At 38.1% G+C, this 17,861-nt stretch overlaps 1 long non-coding RNA gene and 1 pseudogene across 4 annotated transcripts in view; one reads left to right on the top strand and one right to left on the bottom strand.

Moving 5' to 3' along the window:
- LOC137222678 (uncharacterized) overlaps positions 1–17,861 on the top strand; it is a 40,423-nt gene that overhangs the window by 18,408 nt on the left and 4,154 nt on the right. The gene's annotated exons all lie outside the window — the stretch shown is intronic.
- Positions 8,004–8,258, bottom strand: LOC137206853 (SNRPN upstream reading frame protein-like; annotated as a pseudogene).

The raw sequence follows: 17,861 nt of genomic DNA, 5'->3' as shown, positions 1-17,861 counted from the left end.
CGGATGACCTATAGAGCATTAAACCTTGCTTTTGTTTTACTTGTACTCTTAAGTATGTGTAAAGGCTCACACATTCAGAAGGAAAGGAATGCACTTTTCTTTCACCATTGAAATGAAAAATCTTGTCTTTGATTAAAGTTACAAATATCTCTCTTGATATTTCTAATGTCTTTAAAAGCAGCTATTGCTTTTATCATTTCTATTGTTATTCCCTTACTAGTTTTCACTTTCATCTTTATTAATTCTTTCTACTTTCTTTGGGCTTATTTGTTTTTCTTTTTTCTTGAGTTGAAATCTTGACCACCTATTTTTAGTCTTTCTTGCAAAATAATAATATAATTATTGCCATGGATTTTCCTCTGAAATTTTATCCTATAGGTTTCCTATGTAGAATTCTACTTTTTGTTAATATTTAAATAACAGACATGATCATGCAAATAAAAATTCAACCTCCAATTTAGAAGTGTATAAATTGACAAGAAAAAGTCTCTGCTTTCTACTCTCCAGCTCACAACTGTGAGTCCATGCCTTGGAGTTAACCACTTTGGACCATTTCTGGTTTTGGTCCTCCTTATGGACATATCTAGAACTCTAAATAGTATTCTATGTCTCTATTATTTGGTTTATCAACTGTCGGGTATACTCTTGACTGCTTTCCATAAAAGATATGGAGTTTAGCCCACTTAACACTTCTCAGTTCCCTACCCTTTCATGCAATTTTTTTTTTTTTTTTTTTTTTTTTTTTTTGCTTTACGCGGACCTCTCACTGTTGTGGCCTCTCCCGTTGCGGAGCACAGGCTCCGGACGCGCAGGCTCAGCGGCCATGGCTCACGGGCCCAGCCGCTCTGCGGCATGTGAGATCCCGGACCAGGGCACGAACCCGTGTCCCCTGCATCGGCAGGCGGACTCTCAACCACTGCGCCACCAGGGAAGCCCCCAGCTTTCTTTTGATTGGTGTTTCCATGCTATATCTTTTTTCCATTATTATACTTTCAAGTTATCTGTGTCTTTATGTTTAAAGTGTGCTTAATGAACATAATATAATTTATTCTTTTCTAAAAACTGTCTAACATCTACTTATTTTTAGTGAGTTTGTTGATATAATTGGGATTAAATTTATCATCTATTTGTTTTCTATTGGTTTCATCTTGTCTTTATTCCTCCTTCCTGTCTCCTTTTATAGTAATTAATATTGTATTGTATTGTATTTTATCTCCATTTAATTTTTGTTGCTCTCTTAGTATTTTTTTTTAATTACAAAATGATATATTTAAAATGTTAAGTCCTCCTATTCAGGAACATAGTATATTTCTTCAGGTCATGTTAAGCCTGTAATGGGTTGAATAGTGTCCTCCCAAAATTCACGTCTATTCAGAACCCCAAAATGTACCTTATTTGGAAATAGGATTTTTGCAGATGTAATTAAGGTAAGTATTGAGATGAGATCATATTGAATTAGGGTGGTCCTAAATCAAATGAGAGTCCTTACAAGAGACAGAAAGGACACACAGATAGAGGATTTTGTGAAGATCTAGAAGACTATGTGAAGATAGAGCTAGAGATCGAAATGATGCATCTTCAGGCCAAGGGGTGATAAGAAGTGCCAGCAACGACCAGAAGCTAGGAGAGAGGGATGGGACAGTATCTCCCGCAGAGACTCTATAAAGGAACCAAACTGGCCAGTTAGTGGCGGCGTACTACAGCAGCCACAGGAAACTAATGCAAAGACCTTCAGGTAAATTTTAGAGTTTATTAGCATAAATCTTGCAAAATTCTTGTTAAATTTATTCTGAGGCATTACATAGTTTTTATTGCTATTATAGATTCTATATGTTTTTACATTAAAAATTTTTAAGTTTATAATATTATTTATTAAAATATTGATTTTATATTTAAAATATTTATGTATATTTTATATTTAAAAATTTTAAATCTTCTATCTGACTACTACTAGGAATCTAGGAAAGCTGTTATCTTTTAACTGGTCTCTTTATAGAACTCTCATAGTTGTTTGTAACTATTTTTTATTATTCCCATGGATTTTCTAGGCTGACCTCAAATCATCTGCAAATAATGATAAATGTCTCTTCCTTTCAAATTTGTCTTATGTTGAACCATATGAAATTGCTATTTCACCATTTTGTCCTACAAATTGACAGTTTTTTATGGTTCAAGCTAGTATGTCTCTTCTGTCCTGTATTTATTAGCTTAGCTTGAAACTCCGTAATAATTTTGGCTAAATCAGCAATAGAAGCATCCTTGTCTTCTTCCTAATATTAATCAGAGTGCCTTTAATAATTCATTTTTTAAGAAAAATATGATGTTTAGTACTGTGTTTTATTTCATTAAGCAAGTATTCTATTTCTGGTTTCTATAATTCTTAGATATGTCTGTTAAAATTTATTAAATACCTTTTTGCTCTCCATAAACATGTACTTGTGGATTTTCTCCTTTATTAATAGAGAACATCATATATACATATATATATGGCTTTTTTAAAATGTTCTCAATAATAGTTTTTAAAATGTGCTACCAGATTTATTTGTAACCTTTTATTATTATACAAGTAATGCACATTCACTATAGTAAAATTAGAAAATATAGAAAAAGCAAAAATAAAATTTTATATTCCTGCTACCCAGAGATTATCACTATTAACATAAGTAGATTTCTTTGTGGTGACTATCTCAAATCCTTGTGTAAAACCTCCTAGGTCATATAATAGTTTTTAAATACATTGCTGGTTTCATTTCACTGATATTTTATTTACAACATATTTATTCTCATTGATGAAATTGCTCTATTGTCGTGGTTCTTTTTGTAGGTCATATACATGTTTGAAAATCTGATGGAAGCCTTGTACTCTCTCTTCGGAATAATATATATGTATATATATATAATATGTATATCATATACTCCCAATCATCCATAATATTTCAAGAATTTGGGGATCCTCTTAAAGTTCCATCATCAATATCCCAGTGTCTAGAGACTCCAGGTTAAGAACCATGGTCTGATTTTCTTTTTCAATGCCTCCCTTGCCAGGTTCTGGTATCAAGATGATGCTAAATTTGGAAGCTCTCATTTCTCAATCTCTCTCTCTCTCTTTTTTTAGTTTGCCTTTCCTTTCCTTGCAAATTTGGAAGAACTTGTGTCTGAAGTTGTCTGGGCCTTTGACAACAGTTTTTAAATCGTTACTACTCTATTCAGGCTATTTCTTTTAAAATCAATTTTAGCAATTTATGTTTTCCTAGCAATGTTTATTTTACATAGAATATTAATTTTTATTTATTATATTTATATGTTATTAAATCTATATTAGGACAATTTCCTTTTGGAATCTGGGCCTTTAAATCAATGTGCTTTATAATAAGATATTTTTAAAGTAATCTCACTGTCTTCTAAATTAGAAGCCTGTTGAACTTAAAAGACTGTTGACTGAATAAACTTGATTATAAGGCAGCAGTTTTAATTTAGGTCAAAATTAATGCTGAAATAAAGCAGTGTTGTTGCTATCTATCTACGTATCTATCTATCTACCTATCATCTATCATGGTAGCATGGCCCTAAATGCCCGGATGACCTATAGAGCATTAAACCTTGCTTTTGTTTTACTTGTACTCTTAAGTATGTGTAAAGGCTCACACATTCAGAAGGAAAGGAATGCACTTTTCTTTCACCATTGAAATGAAAAATCTTGTCTTTGATTAAAGTTACAAATATCTCTCTTGATATTTCTAATGTCTTTAAAAGCAGCTATTGCTTTTATCATTTCTATTGTTATTCCCTTACTAGTTTTCACTTTCATCTTTATTAATTCTTTCTACTTTCTTTGGGCTTATTTGTTTTTCTTTTTTCTTGAGTTGAAATCTTGACCACCTATTTTTAGTCTTTCTTGCAAAATAATAATATAATTATTGCCATGGATTTTCCTCTGAAATTTTATCCTATAGGTTTCCTATGTAGAATTCTACTTTTTGTTAATATTTAAATAACAGACATGATCATGCAAATAAAAATTCAACCTCCAATTTAGAAGTGTATAAATTGACAAGAAAAAGTCTCTGCTTTCTACTCTCCAGCTCACAACTGTGAGTCCATGCCTTGGAGTTAACCACTTTGGACCATTTCTGGTTTTGGTCCTCCTTATGGACATATCTAGAACTCTAAATAGTATTCTATGTCTCTATTATTTGGTTTATCAACTGTCGGGTATACTCTTGACTGCTTTCCATAAAAGATATGGAGTTTAGCCCACTTAACACTTCTCAGTTCCCTACCCTTTCATGCAATTTTTTTTTTTTTTTTTTTTTTTTTTTTTTTTGCTTTACGCGGACCTCTCACTGTTGTGGCCTCTCCCGTTGCGGAGCACAGGCTCTGGATGTGCAGGCTCAGCGGCCATGGCTCACGGGCCTAGCCGCTCCGCGGCATGTGGGATCTTCCCAGACCGGGGCACGAACCCGCGTCCCCTGCGTCGGCAGGCGGACTCTCAACCACTGCGCCACCAGGGAAGCCCCATGCAATTTTGATTATTTTATAAGTTACTATTTAGCTTACGAAAATATACTTAAACCTCTTTTTTCTTGATCCATCAACGATCTGATTCTCTCCTAGGTAAGATGAGGAAATTAGTGTCCCTACACTTCTCTTAACTTCCTTCTGTCTCTGCCTCCCAGTTTCTTTTCATTTTGCTAAAATCACAGAATACATTGTTGCTTTTATTATTTTGAACAAAGTTTTATCTGTTAGATCAACTAAGATTTAGCAAAAAAGTTTTATTTTACCTTTGCTTATTCTTCCTCTAATGTTCTTTTCTTTATGTAAATCTGAGTTTCCGACCTATATTATTTTCCTTCTCCCTGAAGAACTTCCTTTAACATTTCTGACGAGGCAGGTCTATTGGCAACAAATTCTCTCAGTTTTTGTTTGTCTGAGAAAGTCTTTATTTCTCCTTCACTTTTGAATGATAATTTCTCAGGATGCGGAATTCTAGGTTAATGTTTCTTTCTCTTCAACACTTTAAATATTTCACTCTACTCTCTTCTTTTTTTTAAAAATTAATTTATTTTTGGCTGCGTTGGGTCTTAGTTGCTGCGCATGGGCTTTCTCTAGTTGCGGTGAGCGGGAGCTACTCTTCCTTGCGGTGTGCGGACTTCTCATTGTGGTGGCTTCTTTTGTTGCAGAGCACGAGCTCTAGTCACGTGGGCTTCAGTAGTTGTGGCACGCAGGCTCAGCAGTTGTGCTCGTGGGCTCTAGAGCGCAGGCTCAGTAGTTGTGGCACACGGACTTAGTTACCCCATGGCATGTGGAATATTCCTGGACCAGGGATCGAACCTGTGTACCCTGCATTGGCAGGCAGATTCTTAACCACTGCGCCACCAGGGAAGTCCCTCCACTCTCTAATTACTTGCACAATTTTTGAGAAGTCAGATGTTAGTTCTTATCTTTGTTCCTCTATAGGTGAGATATTTTCCCCCCTCTGGCCTCATTCAAAATTTTTTAATCTTTGATTTTTTACAGTTTGAATATCATATGCCAGTGTGGAATTTGGGGGACATTTACCCTGCTTATTGTTCTTTGAGCTTTCTGGATGTGTGTCTAATATTTGGTGTCTAATATTAATTTGAGGAAATTGTCTTTCTGACATTCCCAAAAGGAATACCTATGTTATGCCTTCTTTAGTTGTCCCATGGAACTTGAATATTCTGTTCCATTTTTTCTCTTTGCTTTACAGTTTTGGAAGTTTTTATTGACATATCTCCTCATGCTTCTTCCTCAGCCATGTCCAGTCTACTAACGAGCCCACCAAAGTCTATCAGAAGCTATCACATTCTTCATTTCTGTTTTTGATCTCTAGATTTCTTTTCAATTCCTTTTTAGAATTTCCATCTTTCTTCTTGCCCATCTATTCTTTTTTTTTTTTTTTTTTTTTTTTTTGCGGTACGTGGGCCTCTCACTGTGTGGCCTCTCGCGTTGCAGAGCACAGGCTCCAGACGCGCAGGCCCAGCGGCCATGGCTCACAGGCCCAGCCGCTCTGCGGCATGTGGGATCCTCCCGGACCAGGGCACGAACCCGTGTCCCCTGCATTGGCAGGCGGACTCTCAACCACTGCGCCACCAGGGAAGCCCAGGGGTCTTAGCATATTAATCATAGCTGTTTTAAATACTTGGTCTGATAATTCCAACATCCCTGACATATCTGAATTTGATTCTGATGCTTGCTCCATCTCTTCAAACTGTGTTGTTTGCCTTTTAGTTTGCCTTTTAGTTTGCCTTGTAACTTTTTGTTGAAAACTGGTCCTGATGTCCTGGATTAAAGAATGTAGTCTGGTTTCCATGTAGGTTTCTCCTCCAGTAAATTATGATTCTATCTGCCTGTCTGTCTCTCCAGTTTTGAGGGCAGCAGTTTGCCTTGTGACCTCAATTCTCTGATGGATCTAAGAAGAGCTGTTGATTTTCAGTTTGTTCAGCTTTTTTTTTGTTGTTAGGATGGAGTGATGATTTTCAAACACCTTATATTACTGACCAGAAACCAGAAATCTTTTCAACTTTGTAATTCATTTTGCATAGTTAGTTTTTAACAACACTTACATTTTTTGTAACTATAATTGAATTTTCCATACTTCCTTTATAAGTTCATTATGAAATTCAAGTCCAAATAATAGCATTTATAGTATTATGATTATATAACTTTGTTTGTTACAGATATGGGTAGGATGATTGAATCCATAGAGAAGGAGTTGTAATTTTATGTTCCTAAACCTGTGCTACTCTGAGAATTTCCTGTAACAAATTGAAATGGATATTCTTTTCTTACAGTTTATCCATTTCTCAAATGAATGCCTTGTCTTAGCTTATTGCATCTATGGACCACAATTTTCACAGAGTCTGTAATTGTTCCTCCTTTTCTCTTGCTGGAAGAGAAAATGCTTCATAATTATCCCAGTTTTTATTTATACTGTTTTTGGAATGGTTACTTTTTTTTTTAATTTAATTTTTTTTAATAAATTTATTTATTTTATTTTTGGTTGCGCTGGGTCTTTGTTGCTGTGTGTGGGCTTTCTCTACTTGGGGCAAGCAGGGGCTACTCTTCGTTGCAGTGCGTGAGCTTCTCATCATGGTGGCTTCTTTTGTTGCGGAGCACGGGCTCTAGGTGCATGGGCTTCAGTAGTTGTGGCACGTGGGCTCAGTAGTTGTGGCTCACGGGCTCTAGAGCACAGGCTCAGTAGTTGTGGCTCACAGGCTTAGTTGCTCTGCAGCATGTGGGATCTCCCCAGACGAAGGCTCGAACCCGTGTCCCCTGCATTAGCAGGCAGATTCTTAACCACTGCGCCACCAGGGAAGGTCAGAATGCTTACTTTTAAATAGATTATTTTATTGTCACATTGTACAAATCTATCCCCATTATTTCTTTTTATGGCCTTTGTGGGTTTCTTCTGCTGTTTCTTAGATCCTGTGTCATCCTTTGTCATGGGATTCCTCTTTGGAGTTGCTAAAGTGTATTTTGGTACTTTTCAACTTTTTTCAGAAGAGATACATAAGAACCGTTCTAAGTCTTTTGCATGTATGAAATGTCTTCATTTCACTTTCACACTTGGCTGATAGTGTGCCTGCGTATAGAATTTTATGCTCAAAATATTTTTTCCTGGGCTTCCCTGGTGGCGCAGTGGTTGAGAGTCCGCCTGCCGATGCAGGGGACACGAGTTCGTGCCCCGGTCCGGGAAGATCCCACATGCCGCGGAGCAGCTGGGCCCGTGAGCCATGGCCGCTGAGCCTGCGCGTCCGGAGCCTCTGCTCCGCAACGGGAGAGGCCACAACAGTGAAAGACCCGCGTACCGCAAAAAATAAAGAAAAAAAATATATATATATTTTTTCCTAGTTGTTTGAAATCATTACTTCATTGCTTTCTTGCTTGCTTTTCTATTTTTTTTTCTTGGATAATATCTTTATTACATTGTCTGATTCTTCACTTGGAATAAGCTATCTTGATGTTCCAATACTGCTTTAACCACCTCTTGGTGTCTCAGCTAAGAATACCTGTCTTGGTTTCACCTGGAAATCCACTACAGATATTTACAGCTGCTAGATTGCACTGGGTACGACTGACACTCTTGGTTGCTCAATGAGGCTGTTCCTTCAACATTTTACTTGGACTTCTACCTCTGGTATGTGCTGGTCTATCATCCGTCTCAGGTGTAAGTGGTCCCTGACCTGCTCTACTCCACCAGTGGCCACTTCTCTGGCTGGAATGTCAAGCATCTCCCACAGCTGGTCTGCTCTGCTCTACCCCATTGCTTTCTTGCATCCCATGTGTCAATGGAATCCCTGAAATTGTTACTTGTTTGTAGTAACCTGTTTCCCCTAACCCGCCCCCCCCCCCCCCGCCCCAAAGCTTTTGGTGTGTTTTCTTTATACCTGTTCTGAAATTTTAGAATGAATCTTTTTTTCTTTTACAAACTCATCCTGTTCTATACTTAATAAGCCCTTTCAATCTGAATTTTTATATCTTATATCAACTCTGGGGTATGTTCTTCTATTATTTAAATTTTTTTTTCTCTGTCTGTATTCCTGGAACTCCTGTTGGACAGGTATTGATTGGTTCTTTTAGTTGCTCTACTCCTCTTGACATTTTTCCCTTCATGTTTTCTGTCTCTGGTCTTTTTCCTCTATATTCCAGGAGATTTTCTTAAGTTTTTTCTTGCATTCCTTAGAGTTATTTTTTTATTTTGGTGATTGTATTTTTTTTTTTTTTTTTTTTGCGGTACGTGGGCCTCTCACTGTTGTGGCCTCTCCCGTTGTGGAGCACAGGCTCCGGACGCGCAGGCTCAGCGGCCATGGCTCACGGGCCCAGCCGCTCCGCGGCACGTGGGATCTTCCCGGACCAGGGCACGAACCCGTGTCCCCTGCATCGGCAGGCGGACTCTCAACCACTGCGCCACCAGGGAAGTCCTGGTGATTGTATTTTTAATCTCCATGAATTCTTCATTGTTTTCCACCTGCTCTTTTTTCATAGTAGTCTCTTTTGGTTTAAATGAGTACATTATCTTCTCTTTTTGGACATTAATGAGAATTCCTTGTAGCTTCTTATGTTTTATGAATTATTTATATTTCCACTGTCTAGGTCAGTTATTTTGATATTTATTTTGGTTGTTCTCCAAATAAACTTGAGGTACAGAATTTCCTACCAACACATGGTCTTTTACTCATTTACTTGTGAATCAAGGATAAGTCCAATTGATACAGGTGGCTTTGGTGAGGTTTCCTTTGTTCAGCTCCAAACTTAGAGCTAGATTTTGTGTTTGTCAATAGGAATGTGGATGATAGGATTTACTTTAGGGTGCTGGGGGCAGGTAGTCAGTCTGGGCTTCTCTCTAAATGCCAATGCAAATTTGGTCCTCTCTGGTATGCCAACCTCTACTCTGAATTACTATTGCATGAATACACCACATACACTGACTAAATTTCTTCAGAGATGATGTTTCCAACTTGGCCTGGGAGCAAAATCCATTGCTGCATAGAAGGATGGGGCAGGGCACCAAAGACCAAGGACAGCAGGAGTCCGGGCTCTGGTTCCATCAGTCCTGATGTATGTGCCCATCTTTGGAGTTGGGGATGAGAACATCTGTATTTGTAACACCGTGGATTGAGTAGGGAAGTTGTATTCCTCAGAGGAGATTCAAATGCTTTTATCTGAAGATTAAGACAAGAGCAATAGCTGTCCACTATAATAGGCAAGTGTGATTAACCCCACTTTATGAGTGCATTTGGTGAAATACTGTGAATGAATCATAGAGGTTAGGAGTGAGGGGCAGCATGATATAGTAAATCAACGTAATATAAACAACACTATTGCTGATCCTTGTGCTGATCTTTGTGGGAAAAGCTAGAGGGAATGCTTAAGTAGTTCCATCAACTTAACCTTGGCCCAGTTCACATCAGTTGGGAGTGGAGAGGAAGAGGCTCTGCAAATCATTAACATCATAGCAAAGATGCTATAGGCTCCAGTAGAGACCAACTTCCTGTTTCTGATTCACTAAATACCTTTCCCTTAAAATGAGCATAGAGTAATCATGGGAGAAAAATGCGGCTGTGGAAAAGACTTGTGGAATATTACAGAATGTTTGGGACCGTATTCACTCCATTCGTACTCCTCCTTTCATTTGTAGAGTTTCTATGCATTTCAAAGACTTTTTTCGGTGCTGACAGGGAAGAAAGTTCTGCCAAATTGGAACCTTTTAAACAGATCAAGATTTTCAGCTTATCTCAAACAGAGTTAGATTTGATGCAGATAAATCTCAACTACATCACAGTGTTGATGGGACCATTCATTTCCTTTCTTTTTAGCAGAGTAACTGCCATTCTCAAACACAGATCAAGCATTTAGCCCTAACAAATGTAGTAATCAAAATAGAGGTTGACCAGCTTACCCAGTTTCCCATCTGCGCTTTGGCTGAGATGTTTAATTTTCGTTTCCTCCTTTCCATTGACATGGAAGGAGGTCTGATAGCCCTTTACAGGGGATGTTGTTACTTCTTCATTCTCAAATAAGAGCTGGAATTCCATTTGAAAAGAGAAATTACATTGGCTTTAATCAATACCCTCAAAGAATTAAGAGGAAAAAATTACCTGTTATTTGACTTTAATACGTACTTGATGCCCATGATTTGTGTTCTTATGTTAATTATAGGGTCCCTAGCAATTAGATTAGCTATTGTTAACATCTAAAATTGATTTAAATGCAAAAAGAATCAATACTTGAGCTAAATGTTTAAATATCCTGACGCTAACAAGAGACTCAGTCTTTCCAATTGAATTATTTTTTGCTTTCTGCATTTTACATCGATCATGTCTAAGAGAGGTGAAAAATACTTACTGTTGTAAAGGACAATGTAAATAACTTGCTATGGCCTTAGGAATGAAGGCAATGGCACTGGTGGGAGCATTAAGTGATAAGGGTAGTTTGTGAAACTAAAGTATCTTAGCATTACATTTGGCAAAAGATTATGCTAATTACAAATGGCCGATGAGTTTTTTTATAGTAATAGTTTTTTTTTAAATTGGAGTATAGTTGATTTACAATATTGTGTTAGTTTCAGGTGTACAGCAAAGTGATTCAGTTATATATATTTTTTCAGATTATTTTCCATTATAAGTTACTACAAAATATTGAACATAATTCCGTATGCTATATGGTAAATCCTTGTTGCTTATCTATTTTATGTATAGTAGTTTGTCTCTGTTAATTCCATACTCCTAATTTATCCCTCCCTCACTTCCTATCCCCTTGGTAGCCATAAGTTTGTTTTCTATGCCTGTGAGTCTGTTTCTGTTTTGTAAATTCACTTGTATTACTTTTTAGATTCCACATATAAGTGATATCATGTGATATTTGTCTTTCTCTCTCTGACTTACTTCACTTAGTATGATATTCTCTAGATCCATCCATGTTGCCACAAGTGGCAATATTTCATTCTTTTATGGCTGAGTAATATTCCACTGTATATATATACACCACATCTTCTTAAACCAATTGTCTGTTGATTGGCACTTGGGTTGTTTCTGTGTCTTGGTTATTGTAAACAGTGCTGCTATGAACATTGGGGTGAATGTGTCTTTTTCAATTAGTTTTCTCTGGATGTATGCTCAGGAGTGGGATTGGTGGATCATATGGTGGTTCTATTTTTAGTTTTTTTTTTTTGCAGTACGCGGGCCTCTCACTGTTGTGGCCTCTCCCGTTGCGGAGCACAGGCTCTGGACACACAGGCTCAGCAGCTATGGCTCACGGGCCCAGCCGCCCTGCTGCATGTGGGATCTTCCCGGACCGGGGCACGAACCCGTGTCCCCTGCATCGGCAGGCAGACTCTTAACCACTGCACCACCAGGGAAGCCCCTATTTTTAGTTTTTAAGAAACCTGCATACTGTTTTCCACAGTGGCTGCACCAATTTACATTTCCACTAACAGTATAGGAGGGTTCCCTTTTCTCTATACCCTCTCCAGAATTTATTTGTAGACTTTTTGATGATAGTAAAATGGCTGATGTTTTCAAGCACTTGCAGGATGCTTGACACTGTTATTTTTCTCATTTAATTTTCACAAAAATCTTATGACACAGGTACTAAGTGACTCAAGGAGGATCTGCCTCCACTAAGTCACAGGTTAGGTTGAATTCCAGATCTGCTGACTACAGATCCAGGACCATAACCTGTATGCTATGTTTTAGCAATTGCGATTCTAGATATTCTAAACAAATGGAGTGTTGATGGAGTTTTAAAGGGTGAAAAGTTGAAAAGATGTAAATTCAGAAAAATAGTGGAGTTTACAAATTACTTGCTCTTATATCAGTTTAAATCACAGAAACTCTCTTGGTAAATTTGATACTCCTATAACCCTAAATTTGGTTTGTTGAATTGGGTTCTACAATTGTAATAGTCAAATTTACAACATTTTTAACATGTTCAAATCTTTTTTAGAGTCTCCGAATTTAGAGTTGCGAGCTATCAGAGTGTATACAATCATAGGTCATAGAAACATTTAAGGATCTGAGTCTGGGAGACTAAACCTAGCTCAGTGTGTGTGGTTGTGTGTGCATATGTGTGTGTGTGTGTGTGTGTGTGTGCACCCATATGTACACCTGACTGCATGTTGGTGGTGAGGTTCTGGTTAGACAGAACTTCAGCCAAATAAATCACATTTAAACAGTCGCTGTTTAAAAACAACAAGACCCCTTGGTGCAGATTCTCCTTGTTCTTTTTTGTTTTTAAGTATCACTTGAGAAGCTGAACATAGTTATGCAAATGTATGTCAAGTAGGCCCCACAGGCCCTAGAGAAAATGTATAACAGGATCTTTTGTGGCTTGACAAAGGCTGCTCAGACCAAGGAGCCCTTGGTTTTCAGAGTTGGATGCTAGAGAGGGAAGGTGGGGGTGAAATGAGGAAATTTGCAGAAAGCCCATTGTTTCAACAATTTAAAAACTACATTAGTGGGCTTCCCTGGTGGCGCAGTGGTTAAGAATCTGCCTGCCAATGCAGGGGACACGGGTTCCAGCCCTGGTCTGGGAAGATCCCACATGCTGCGGAGCAACTGGGTCAGTGCGCCACAACTAGTGAGCCTGCATTCTAGAGCCCGCAAGCCACAACTACTGAAGCCCACGTGCCTAGAGCCCGTGCTCCACAACAAGAGAAGCCACCGCAGTGAGAAGCCCACACACTGCAAAGAAGAGTAACCTCTGCTCTCAGCAACTAGAGAAAGCCTGCGTGCGACAACAAAGACCCAACGCAGCCAAAAATAAAGAAAGAATATATTAAAAAAAAAAACTAGATTAGTTATTTGTACCACAAGCTACTAGAGTTACAAGCATCAACATTTTAACACACACTCCAATATTCTCAAATCTGATATTCAACTTCTGATATTCAGGTTTTGAATACATTGCCAATTATATTTTGAGTAAAAATTTCACTTTAGATGAATATATCCTTTACCTCAAAATATCTTAATTGTCTTAACATATATTTCTTTTGAACTCAATTTGCTTTGCTGAAGATTATTTCAACTTTGGAATCACTAATTGCCACTATTTTGTCAAAAATGTTTGTCTATTTAGGATCTCAAAAAGTTCTGCCCATCTTTTTCTATCTTTGTTGCCATGGGAAGATCCTTCTGCAGAAGCATGTTTGCAGAAGTGTTTGGGTTATAAGAATCACCCAAATCACTGTAAGGTAGGCAGGACAGGGATAACTCTTCCCATTTTCTGGTTGAGGAAAATGAGATAAATGATATGAGTTGAAGAAGGCCTCATAGTTGGCCAGCAGCTGGGACTTGAATGGGCTATTCTTGACTTTTAATTCTTTTTTTTTTTTTTTGCGGTACGCGGGCCTCTCACTGCTGTGGCCTCCCCCGTTGCGGAGCACAGGCTCCGGACGCGCAGGCTCAGCAGCCATGGCTCACGAGCCCAGCCGCTCCGCGGCACGTGGGATCTTCCCGCACCGGGGCCCGAACCCGTGTCCCCTGCATCGGCAGGCGGACTCTCAACCACTGCGCCATCAGTGAAGCCCTATTCTTGACTTTTAAAGCAAAAGACCCTCTTTACTCACTGTTGTGTGCTGATGATCTTTATGAATAGTTTTCTAGACTGAAAAGTGCTCTTCAAGGAGGAAGCAGATCTAGGTTCAAATCCTGAAGCTTTCGCTTCTCATCTCTGGTTGGACAAAGTACCTAAACTCTTTGAACCCTAGTGTCTTAATGTGTAGAATGGGAGAAAATGATATAAATTTTGCAGGGTTGTTAGGATTTAATGAGCTACAAGTTTTAAGTGCCTGGTATTGTAGTATTAGTATAAGAAACACCATGCAGTCTCTTTTGATGTTCTCCAACCTTTACTAATTAAAGTATACTTTACCATTAACTTTTTGAGAATACACCAAGAATTGTATCATAAAGACCTAAAAATCTCAGGAGAAATAAACTAAATGGTCAGCAGCTTTTAGGTCAGCATGGAGTGATGCAGAGAGCTCTGATCAGCAGACTGGTTCTGATTACTACCTACCACTAATAAAAGCGAGAGTTTAGATTTCATCCATTCATTGAGCAAATCTTTATTGCACACCTATTCTATGCCAGTCACTGCTCTAAGTCCTGGGGAAATAGCAATGAAGGCAAAAATACCTGCCCTTAGAGAGCTTACATTCTAGTGACACTTACTGTATACCAGGCATTTGTTCCAGTGTTCAACTGCTGTGTGATTTAATGCCCAAATTAATTATGTAAAAATAGCATTTGGGTAAAACTTGGCTGGCAATTCTTTTGCTCAGTGTGGTATTGACTGAGGTCACTTGTTTTTTGTTCAGCTGACAGCTGGTTTGGTCTAGAGGGTGCCAAACAGGCTCATTCAGATGCCTGGCACCTTGTGAGGATGGCAGGAAAGCTGAGCTCAGTGGAACAAACCCCTCTCTCTCTTCATGTAGTTTCATATGGTTTTTCTAGCAGGGCAGTCATACTTCTTATAAGGCAGATGGCTTCCCAAAGAGAGGGTGTTCCTGGAGACCAAGGCAGAAGTTGAAAGTCTTCTTCTGACTCAGACTTGGAAGCCAAGCAGTATTACTTCAGTTGTGTTTTATTAATGACAACTGAGGGCCTATGGCCAGTGTGGGTTCAAGGGGAGGGGAATTATATCCCATCCTCTCATAGGAGGAATGTCCAAAAAACCGTGGCCGTCTTCAAGCTGCACTTTAGGTGTGTTATCTCATTTAGTCCTTACAACAACAACTCTATGAAATAGGTACCCTTAAATTATACTCATTTTACAAACAAGGAAACTAACACAGAGAAGTTAAGTAATGTGCCCAAGATTATGCAGTCAGTCAGTTGCAGAGCCAAGATCAAAAAATGGGAATCTAGATCCAGAGTCCAATGTTTTAACCACTGCACTTTACTCCCTCATATGATTTGCACTACCTTGGACAATATATTTAAAATGACTGGGTTTCAGTTCCTCATGCACAAAATGAGAGACTGAGAATAGATGAGATTTTCATCTCACATCTGTTATGATGGCCACTACCAAAAACCAAAAAATAGCAAGTATTGGCAAGGATGTGGAGAAACTGGAACTCTTGTGCACTGTTGGTAGGAATGTGAAATGGTGCAGCCACTCTGAGAAACAGTATAACAGTTCCTCAAAAAATTAAAAATAGAATTACCGTATGACCAGCATTCCACTTCTGGATATATACCCAAAAGAATTAAAAGCAGAGTCTCAGAGAAATATTTGTACATCCATTTTCATAGCAGCATTATTTATAATAACCAAAAAATGGAAGATAAAACCCAAGTGTTCATTGACGTATGAATGGATAAATAAAATGTGATATATACATAAATGGAATATTATTTAGCCTTAAAAAATGAAGTTCTGACACATGTTACAACATGGATGAAACTTGAGGATATTTTTCTAAGTGAAATAAGCTAGTCACAAAAGGACAAATGTTCTATGATTCCATTTATGTGAAGTACCTAGAGTAGTCAAATTCATAAGTCAGAAAATAAAAGGGTGGTTGCCAGGAGCTAAAAGCTGGGAGGAATGGGAAGTTTTTGTTTAATCGGTATAGGGTTTCAGTTTTGCAAGATGAAAATAATTCTGGAGATTGGTTGCACAACAATGTGAATGTACTTTACTGTAAAAATGGTTACAACAGTAAATTTCATATTCTGTGTATTTTACCACAATTAAAAATAAAAAAGAATGGATGAATTTCATCAACTTTCTACAATTCTGTGTAACTTTTATCCTATATCTAGTATAATAGTAGTTGCTTCTGCTAGACTTAGAAATAAATTTGTAACAAGTATATTCCAATTAAGGGTTAGTGCCTAGTCTCATAGCTTTACAAAAAGAAATGAATTAAGTCATAAAAAAGCAGAGCACATTATATATATATTTTCCAAAACATTGAAATAATGAGTCATTAAGAAAGGTGTCTAGTGATGTGTACAGAAAGTGACTAAAATACACAATATAATTAGCAAACCAAACAGTGGAAGGCAAAGTCAGACAGGACTCCTTGCCCACCAGAACAGGCCAAAGCAAACAAGTGTATTTTGTATTGTGCTGTGAAGGTCAATAAACTCAGACTTGGCCAGTTCAGGAGTGGGAGAGAGATGCAGAAACCAGGACCTTTGGAACTGAACGTCAACCCAAAATTCAGATTATAGGATAGAACTCAGATGTTAGCTGTGTTTCTGTTGCCTGGAAGGTGACTTGGGGGGAAAAAACAACCAACCAGGTTCAGGGTTTCAGAAAACTATTTCACCAGGCCATTTAAGGGGGAGCAAGTTTGATTTCAAGGTTTAATCAGAAGATGAATATAACTGTTTTTTCAAGTGACCAGAAGGTAAATAAGGAAGTATTCCAGAGGCACCACTAAACCCCAGGGCAAGAAGGAAATGGTGTTCTTTTCTCACTTAAAATTTTTCTTCCTGACTATCCAAATAAACATGTTCATTGAAAATACAGTACGATGGACAGTTGTTATTTTGATGGCCTAGCAGCTCTTTTCTTTTCTTGGTACATTGCACACTCCTTATCACACTAACCATCTGGCCATAGTGGGTGCTGCTGTCCTTTAAAAAAAAAAAAATTCTGCTACAGCATGGGGAATGCAGGCTGCACTGACTTGTCCCAAACTCAAGGAGAACAGATCCTGTTACCTCCTGATTGATACTGTCTTCTTCCATAAACCTGCCTTCCTATGCACTACCCTCCCCTCCCTCCCTATCACCACCCTGGCCACTCTGATTGGATATGTGATCTAAAGTGGGCCAATGAAAATTTTTTGTTGGGATTATTTTAGCTGGATCTGCCACACCCCCCAAAGAATGAGGGGACATTCTTTGCCTCTGTAGTGGAAAAACTAGAAAATGTGAATCCAGGAGCTTCTGGCAACAGAGTCCTGTGGCTGTGGAGAAGGCAGATCTACCATAGAAGACATTGATCCCAATGTGCAGAGAGGAGGGGGAAGGAGATTTGGAAAGAGTCCCTGGTTCCAGTCAGTCCTAGTAACTGGTTCAGTAAGCCAACAAATATCCCTTTAATTAAGGTAGTTTGATTTCAGTTTCTGTCACTAACAGTCAGAAGAGCTCTGACTTGTATCAAACAAAAAAGTATAAAGAAACAGAATAATATGCATCTGTAGTTCTACTCCCCAGGGGCAACAACTGATAACATTCTGTCATAGGTACTTGTGATCTTTTTACTATGCTTTATTTTTTAGTATTTTATTCATTTATTTATTTATTTATTTATTTATTTATTTATTTATTTATGGCTGCGTTGGTTCTGCATTGGTTCTTCGTTGCTGC

This window comes from Pseudorca crassidens, chromosome 1 (assembly GCF_039906515.1).
Source record: "Pseudorca crassidens isolate mPseCra1 chromosome 1, mPseCra1.hap1, whole genome shotgun sequence".
NCBI lineage: Eukaryota > Metazoa > Chordata > Mammalia > Artiodactyla > Delphinidae > Pseudorca > Pseudorca crassidens.
The sequence above is the reverse complement of the archived record's forward strand: the minus strand, read 5'-3'. Positions and strand labels throughout refer to the sequence as shown.